Source organism: Nanorana parkeri, unplaced genomic scaffold (genome assembly GCF_000935625.1).
Source record: "Nanorana parkeri isolate BGI_ZX_2015 unplaced genomic scaffold, ASM93562v1 scaffold58, whole genome shotgun sequence".
NCBI classification, from domain to species: Eukaryota; Metazoa; Chordata; class Amphibia; order Anura; family Dicroglossidae; genus Nanorana; species Nanorana parkeri.
This window is the reverse complement of record NW_017306326.1, coordinates 37,896-45,474: the sequence shown is the minus strand read 5'-3', so window position 1 is coordinate 45,474 and position 7,579 is coordinate 37,896.

The following is a 7,579-nucleotide window of genomic DNA, read 5'->3' as shown; positions in this document are numbered from 1 at the left end:
TCCATTGATGAATTGCATTACACAAGGAAATCTAGGTCTCTGAAACCCCAATTCTCCACACAGTTGGAAATTACTAAAATCATTGGATAAGCATGACAGCCAGGATGCTAGAATTTTTATAAGTAGGGGTCAACAGTGGTGGCCCCCACATTTTGTTTGATACAAGCTTATGACACGTTGATCCAACAGCATCACAGTGGCCTGAGAGCCCAATAAGTCTGACACATTGGTCTGAGCTTCGCAATGGCCTGAGAGCTGCCTCATCAAAGCTTCGGCATCAGAAGATAACCTCCATTGAGGTCCTTGAGTTGGAAAAAGTCCAGCGGAGGGCAACCAAACTAATTAGGGGTATGGAGGACCAGAGCTACGAGACAAGGCTACTAAATTTAAACATGTTCACATTGGAGGTGAGGAGATTAAGGGGGGATATGATTTCCATGTACAAAATGTTCAATGGTGGTAGCAACATTAGCGATAAACTGTTTAAAATTAACTCCGTTACAAAAACTAGAGGCCACCACCTAAAATTGGTGGAAAAAAAATTCCAGCACAAGGGGCGAAGGGGGTTCTTCACAGTAAGATCAGTTAGGGTCTGGAACTCACTGCCACAGGCGGTGATCTCAGCAAATAATGTGGAATTGTTCAAGAAACTTTTGGACGATTTCTTAAGGGACCGTAATATACAGGGGTACAGGTAATATACAGGGGTACAGGTACTCCTAGAATGAGATCCTAATAGGTTGGACTTGATGGACTAATGTCTTTTAAGAAGTTTTATTACTATGTATTACACAAGGGATTTCAAGGCTCTGAAACCCCAATTCTCGACACAGTTGGAAATGACTGAAACCACTGGATAAGCATGACAGCCTGGATGCTAGAATTTTCATAAGTAGGGTTCAACAGTGGTGGCCCCACATTTTGATGGATACAAGCTTATGATACGTTGATCCAAAAGCCTTGCAGTGGGCTGAGAGCTACCTCTTCAAAGCTCTCACATCAGACAATACCCTCCATTGAGGAGTTGTATCACATGAGAGATATCCAGGGCTTTGAAATGCAATTCTCCATACGGTTGGCAATTATTGAAGTCATTAGATAAGCATGACAGTCTGGATGTTAGAATTTTCATAGGTAGAGATCAGCAATGGTGGTCCAAACATTTTGCTTGATACAAGTCACCTTAAACTTAACACTTAAAGAGACACCGTCCCTGTGCTCATGGAGCAAAAAGTGCCAGTGTCTCTGCAAAGGCCCCCCTTCCACGACCCCAGTATACGCATTGCTCCCTCCTTCCTTCTCCACAGCTTGGAGGAATGCTGATGGGACTCACCTAGTCTTATGACAGTGCTCTGGCCTAGTGATTGGCTGCTAGACCAATAGAGTACTGTCACAAGGGAGGAGATCTCATGCTCTGCCATACTTGGAAGTGCTGGGTATTGTTTCTGGTTGTGGAAGAGGAAGGAGCACTAAGGGGTGGGGGGAGCTGGAAAGGTAACCATAGGGAGTTTGGATGCGGGTTGCCCTTTGTAGTGACTTTTCCCTGGTGACAGTGTCTCTTGAATTTCCCAAATACCTAGTGCCAGCACTGAGTTAACCCCTTCAGTTCCATACTTACCTCGTTTTAGCCAAATGCATGAGCACCAAACCAAAGTCCTTGAGATGAGATCTCCCTGGGGACAGTGTTATATAATATGGTGTGTGCTCAGTTAAGTGACAGCTCCCATACTTTAGTGAATAATTTGCATGACAACCTTGACAGACTCCATAAAATAAAACAGCTAATTAAACATCTGGCACCAAGTTTCCATCACTTTGGTGAATGTCACAGTTATTACCGTTCCTACAAGGAGAACAGTATATTGCGCGCAACCGAGGTGTCAGCACATTGAAGAAGCCTTGGATAAAATAGTGTACGGGCCTCGAAAGATGGGATGTTTTAATCATCTCTGCTTTTTCTGCAGCAAGTGTCATCTCACTTTGGTGCTCCTACTTTGACTTGTGAATGTATCAACATTGGAAGAATACATTTTTACATAGTGTTATAGCTGCTTTGATGTATCTTTGTTTCCTTCTAATCTACATTTAGATATCTTATATGACCAAAACATTGTAGATACCTAATCAGTACACCACTATGAGCTTGTTGGATATCTCATAGCAAAGCCCACCAATGGACCTCCACTCTTCTGGGAAGGCTTTCTACATGATGTTGGAGTATGTTTGTGGACATTTGTGCCCATTCAGCCAAGAGTATTGATGTTGGCTGAGAAGACCTGATGGCTTGCAATCAGTATTCCAATTCATCCTAAAGGTGATCAGTAGGGTGGAGGTCTGGGCACTGCGCAGACCATTCACGTTCATCCATACCAAACTCATCAAAGCATGTCAGGGACACAGACAGTCATACTGGAACAGAAAAGGGCCTTCCCCAAACAGTTGCCACAAGGTTTGAAGCACATAATTGTCCAACGTGTCTTTGTATGCTGTAGCATCAACAGCACCCTATGTCAACCTTTTGGGACAGTAATAGTAAATCTGCTATTGTTGTCTTGCTCAGCATTTCTCAACCTTTTTCAAGCATGCCAGCCTTTAAAACAATGCAAAATCTCAAGGCACCCCAGTCTAAAATGTCATAGATTTTAAGGGGAACCCATGGAAAAACACACAAAAGAGTGGTCACACAGATCTGATGTACACGGTGACATCCGTGGTCATTTCAGCACCCATCCTCTCCACCCAAGGGCTATCCGGTAAGGAGTGCAGCAGTACCCTCAAGTGCCTTTCATATCAGAGTCTCCCCCTTTCACATCAGAGTCAACCTTTGCATCAGTAGCCCCCCCTTCACATTTGGAGCCCACCCTTTCACATTAAAAGTCCCTCCTTCAGACCCTACGTGGCCCTGAAACGTTGCACCTTGTAATGTGACATTCACTTTAACACAAGTCAATGGTGTGCTGGTGACGCTCCTCATACAGAGCTGATGTACATGGTGACATCCATGGTCATTTCAGCACCCATCCTCTCCACCCAAGAGCTATCCGGTAAGGAGTGCAGCAGTACCCTCAAGTGTCTTTCATGTCACAGTCTCCCCCTTTCACATGAGACTTCCCCCTTTACATCAGGATTCCCCTTCACCTCAGTCTTCATTCTCCACTTCACATCTTAGTTTCGCCACCATTTTGAGGTACACCTGAGTAAGCCACAGCACCCTGGTTGGGAAAGGCTGGTCTTGCCTTGAAAGTTGTTTTGTTATCCTGATCCTTCCTTCCCCACATAGTAAATATCTACTACAAAGTTACAATGTTGTAGTCTGATCCATTATGGACTGAGGAAATGTTTCCTCCCGCCTGCAGAAGACTGGTGTCATCATCACAGACTAGGCAAAGTCATTGACTGGAGATCAAGAACAGCTTTGAATAATAAAAGAGAACTTTTTGATACTGTAATTGTATATTGTGGCATGTCAGGAATGTATTTATGTAGACTTATGAAGCTACTTGAAGGTTAATTTCAAGCTTGAAGGACCGCTATAGTGAAAAATACTGTATGCAGGTAATACCTGTAATGGTTGCTTTTAATATTTAAATTCCTTTTTTTATTTTACATCAGAGCAGTCAGTAAAAGTGACAGTCACATGGCTGGCGTAAACCATATAACACAGCTGGCAGTGCTTAGGATGGTCAGCTTTTATTTATATGGTTTAAACCTTTTTTCCAAGAGAAGAAAAACGCTGTTGCTGTGAAAGCTTAAAAGGTGTTTTAAGTGGTTTAATTTGTTCTAAAATACATTTAAAACTACATGTTCATCTAAGACAATACTGTCCACAGGGTGACAATGTTGCAGTGATTTCACAGCAGAACAAGCAGAGTTGTCACCCTATTGCTGGAAGTGAAAAATCAACAGATCTACCAGCAGGATCAAGAGGCAATAAAACTATGTTACAGCCAGGGGACCCAGAGAAACAAAGACAACTGTGTTAAAGTGACATTAAACCCTCAGATTTTTTTAACATAAAACAATACTGTAATGTGTGCCTTACTGTAATCCATGGTAGTTTCCCTTCTCTTTGCTGCTCTTCCTTTTAAATCCTTCTGTCTTCTCATGCTTGGGGAGAACTTCCCTTTGCAGCTGAGTGCCTCTTCCTGTAGTGCTGGCTCAGGTTACAAGCCTATACAAACGTACACACAGACACCATGTATCCATTCCAGAGACAAGGCAGTCTGCTGCAAAACAGAAGTTCTGCCCAGCATGAGAACAGATACAGATTTAAAAGGAAGAGCAGCAAAGAGAAGGAAAACAACCATGGATTACAGTAAGTCACACATTACAGTATTGTTTTATGTTAAAAAATCTGAGGGTTTAATGTCACTTTAATGCCGTCTCCGATCCTTCAGCGCTGAGTGAAGGAATGGGCAGGGGAGGGGGCGGGCACAGCTGGCTCTGCCTCTAGATAGGCAGAGCCAGCTGTCACTCATGCAGCTGGGTGGATCTCGACAGTATTGACGGGATTTGTCCCAGGTGCGGTGGTCTCAATATACTGCGAGCTGTAGCACGCGATATGTAGCACGCGATATACTAAGTTTTGGGTCACGGAAGGATGCTAGTATATGTCCTCCAGTGACCCTTAAGAGAACTATGGGGAAAAGCACTGACCCCATAGTTCTCCTTTAAGTTGTGTCACTGCATTGAGGAAGTCCATCCTATGGGCATCTTCAATAAGTATGTTTGCAAACTTCTAGATGGATCTGGTTGTTAGATGTGAGATAGAACTTATGGAAATACAGATTTGTGACCATAGGTGCCTTTTAAGAAGAGGGTAAGGATCAATGTCAGGGATAGGTGATAGTTCGGAGATACGTTTCAGTGAATATTGCCAATGCTGCAGATCTTGCCCGTGAATGTACTGAGTGGCTTTGGGTGCCAAGAATTAATGCACAATATATCTCCTCCTGTCCGTGTCTCCGTGTCCACCGACGGGTGTTACAAAAGGTGACCTCTGCTTATGTATTTATTGCATGACATGCTGCGTCTGGATTGACCCGGCTTGCGACAGGTGCACTTAATATGTTTCATCCAATCTTTGCATACACAAATATTAGTTACTTTTATTTATAGCTATTTTTTGGGGAGGGGGGTTTGGTTCCCCCCCCAATCAATGCGGTTAAAGGAACGGCTACATTCTGCAGATCTGAGATCTCCATACATCGGCGCGGCGCCCGCTATGATATGGCTGTCGGGTTTGGGCTTGTATTGATTTCTGGAAAAGATAATTATTGCAGTTATTCTCCTTGATGTTCTCATTAAGAGCTCATTGATTCTTTCCTTCACCCCGCCGCAAAGTATCCAACAAAGCCATTGTGGGCATTTCCTATTCTGAAGAAGGGAGATAACGAGGAGAATGAAGACATATATATTGCGGCTTTACTTGTCTCCAAAGTTACTGCTTTATGAGTTTCTTTTTACTGAGGAAAGGTCAAGTTTTGTTCTGGGGATTTATTTGAAGCAGAAAAAAAATAGACCGGTAAAGGTAAAAAAAAAATAAAATAAAAAAACTTTTGCTGCAATATTGACCTTCAATCTGAAGCTGCTTCCCATGAAATGTTCATTCTGCCACTAGATGTCCCCGCTCTGTCAGGTTTAATGACGCCCATTGTCACTCAATCCACACCTCTGAGCTCAGGCTGTCATGGACCCGCCCTCTGGAGTACTACAGCACTTAAAGGAGAACTATGAGGTGACTGAAAATTACTCATCCTCATAGTTGGAGCCGACGTGTGACAATGAAACTGCCACACGTTGGCTCTATAGATCGGGAAGTGAGCGAACACATACTGTCGCTCGCTCACTTCTCGATCATCTCCCTGCAGAGAGCCGTGACTGTCACTGACGGCTCCCTGCAGGGATTTCCCTCTCCCCGGTCCGATCCTCCAGCGCTGACTGAAGGAACGAATGGGGGAGGGTGCGGGTACCTATCCAGAGGCAGTGCCAGCTGTCACTCACGCAGCTGGGTGGATAGCTGCGGTCTCAGTATACCGCAAGCTGTAGCTCACGATATACTGCGCTTTGGGTCATGGGAGGATGCTAGTATAGATCCTCCCGTGACCCTTAAAAGAACTATGGGGAAAAACACTTACCCAATACTTCTCTTGTAAAGAAGAACTAAAGTTGCTTTGGTAAAAAGTGCTGACTGGCAGCTTGTTTTATGACAGAAGAGACTGTGTAAGTCTCTTCTGTCATAGATGCTTCTTCCTGCCTGTTAATACTTTTGTTCCTGTTGGGTTGTGCTTGTGCAGCGCCGTGTATTATTATTATTTTAGGTATTTATATGGCGCTGACAATTTACGCAGCGATTTATATACGACACATTCATATCAGTCCCTGCCCTCAAGGAGCCTACAATCTAAGGTCCCTATCTCACATGCATACAAAGAGGGCCAAATTAGGCAGGAGCCAATTTACCTTCCAGCATGTCTTTGTGTGGGAGGAACCCGGAGTACACAGAGGAAACCCATACAAGCACTGGGAGAACCTGCAAACTCCACGCAGTTATTGTCTTTACCTGATTTAGAACTGGGGAATCCCCAGTGCTAGAAAAAATGGGGGACTCCCCAGTTCCACAAGGTAGAAGTACTAACCAGTGTATAGTATCAGCATTAATCTGTGCCGGTGTTTTGGTAGTTTTCTGGACCTGTTAGATTTCTGGACTTCCGGGGGCGTCCAGAGATTTCACAGCCAATAACGCATATGCAGGTCCAGAAGTTTCACAGGCAAGGTCCTATTAAGCTGCTGCCTTTACACAATGCACAGGAGTGTACAACCACCAATGACCCAATGCTGTAATCACAATGCTTAGCCACACCCTTACACAACATCAACAATTTTCTAGATTTACAATGTAATTATTTTATTTATGTTTTATTTTTCATTACTCTTGGATGTTATTGTGGCCGCACAGGCATCTTGCCTGTGAATTCTCTCTACCCACAACAGCTTCCCCATACAGGCGCTTTGACTGTAAATTAGCCGGACCGGCTGGCACATGCGCAATACAGGCAAATAGCCTGTAAAATGTATGGCTCTCATCTGCTGTTCCGTGCATGCGTGTTCAGACGGCAACATTAGAATTCTGAGACCGTGACACCGGAAGTGACGTGCAAAGGGTTGCCACCCGTCCCGTTCTCACCCGGACAGTCCGGTTTTGGAGTCTTGTGTCCGGGTGACACCCAGACACAAGACACTAAGTGCCAATACTGACACTTTTGATTTTCTGACAGATGCGGCTGTCTGAGGACCCAGCATGCGCGATCTTGGGCAGCTGCATCTGCCTGAAACCGGATCTTCCTCTGAGCTGCGGCCTCCTGTAAACAGGCACAGGCTGCCCGCACATCACCTTCTCCTCCTCCTCCACTTCCTGACACCGCACTACCCGCCTCTGGACCCCTGGTGAGACACTACATCCAATACAGCCAACTTGGCTAGGCTAAATTGCTCAATTCAGATATTAAGCATCAGGGCTGGAGCTACCATGGGGCGAGTGAGGCACTCGCCTCAGGTGCAGCTGAGAGGGGGCACAGCC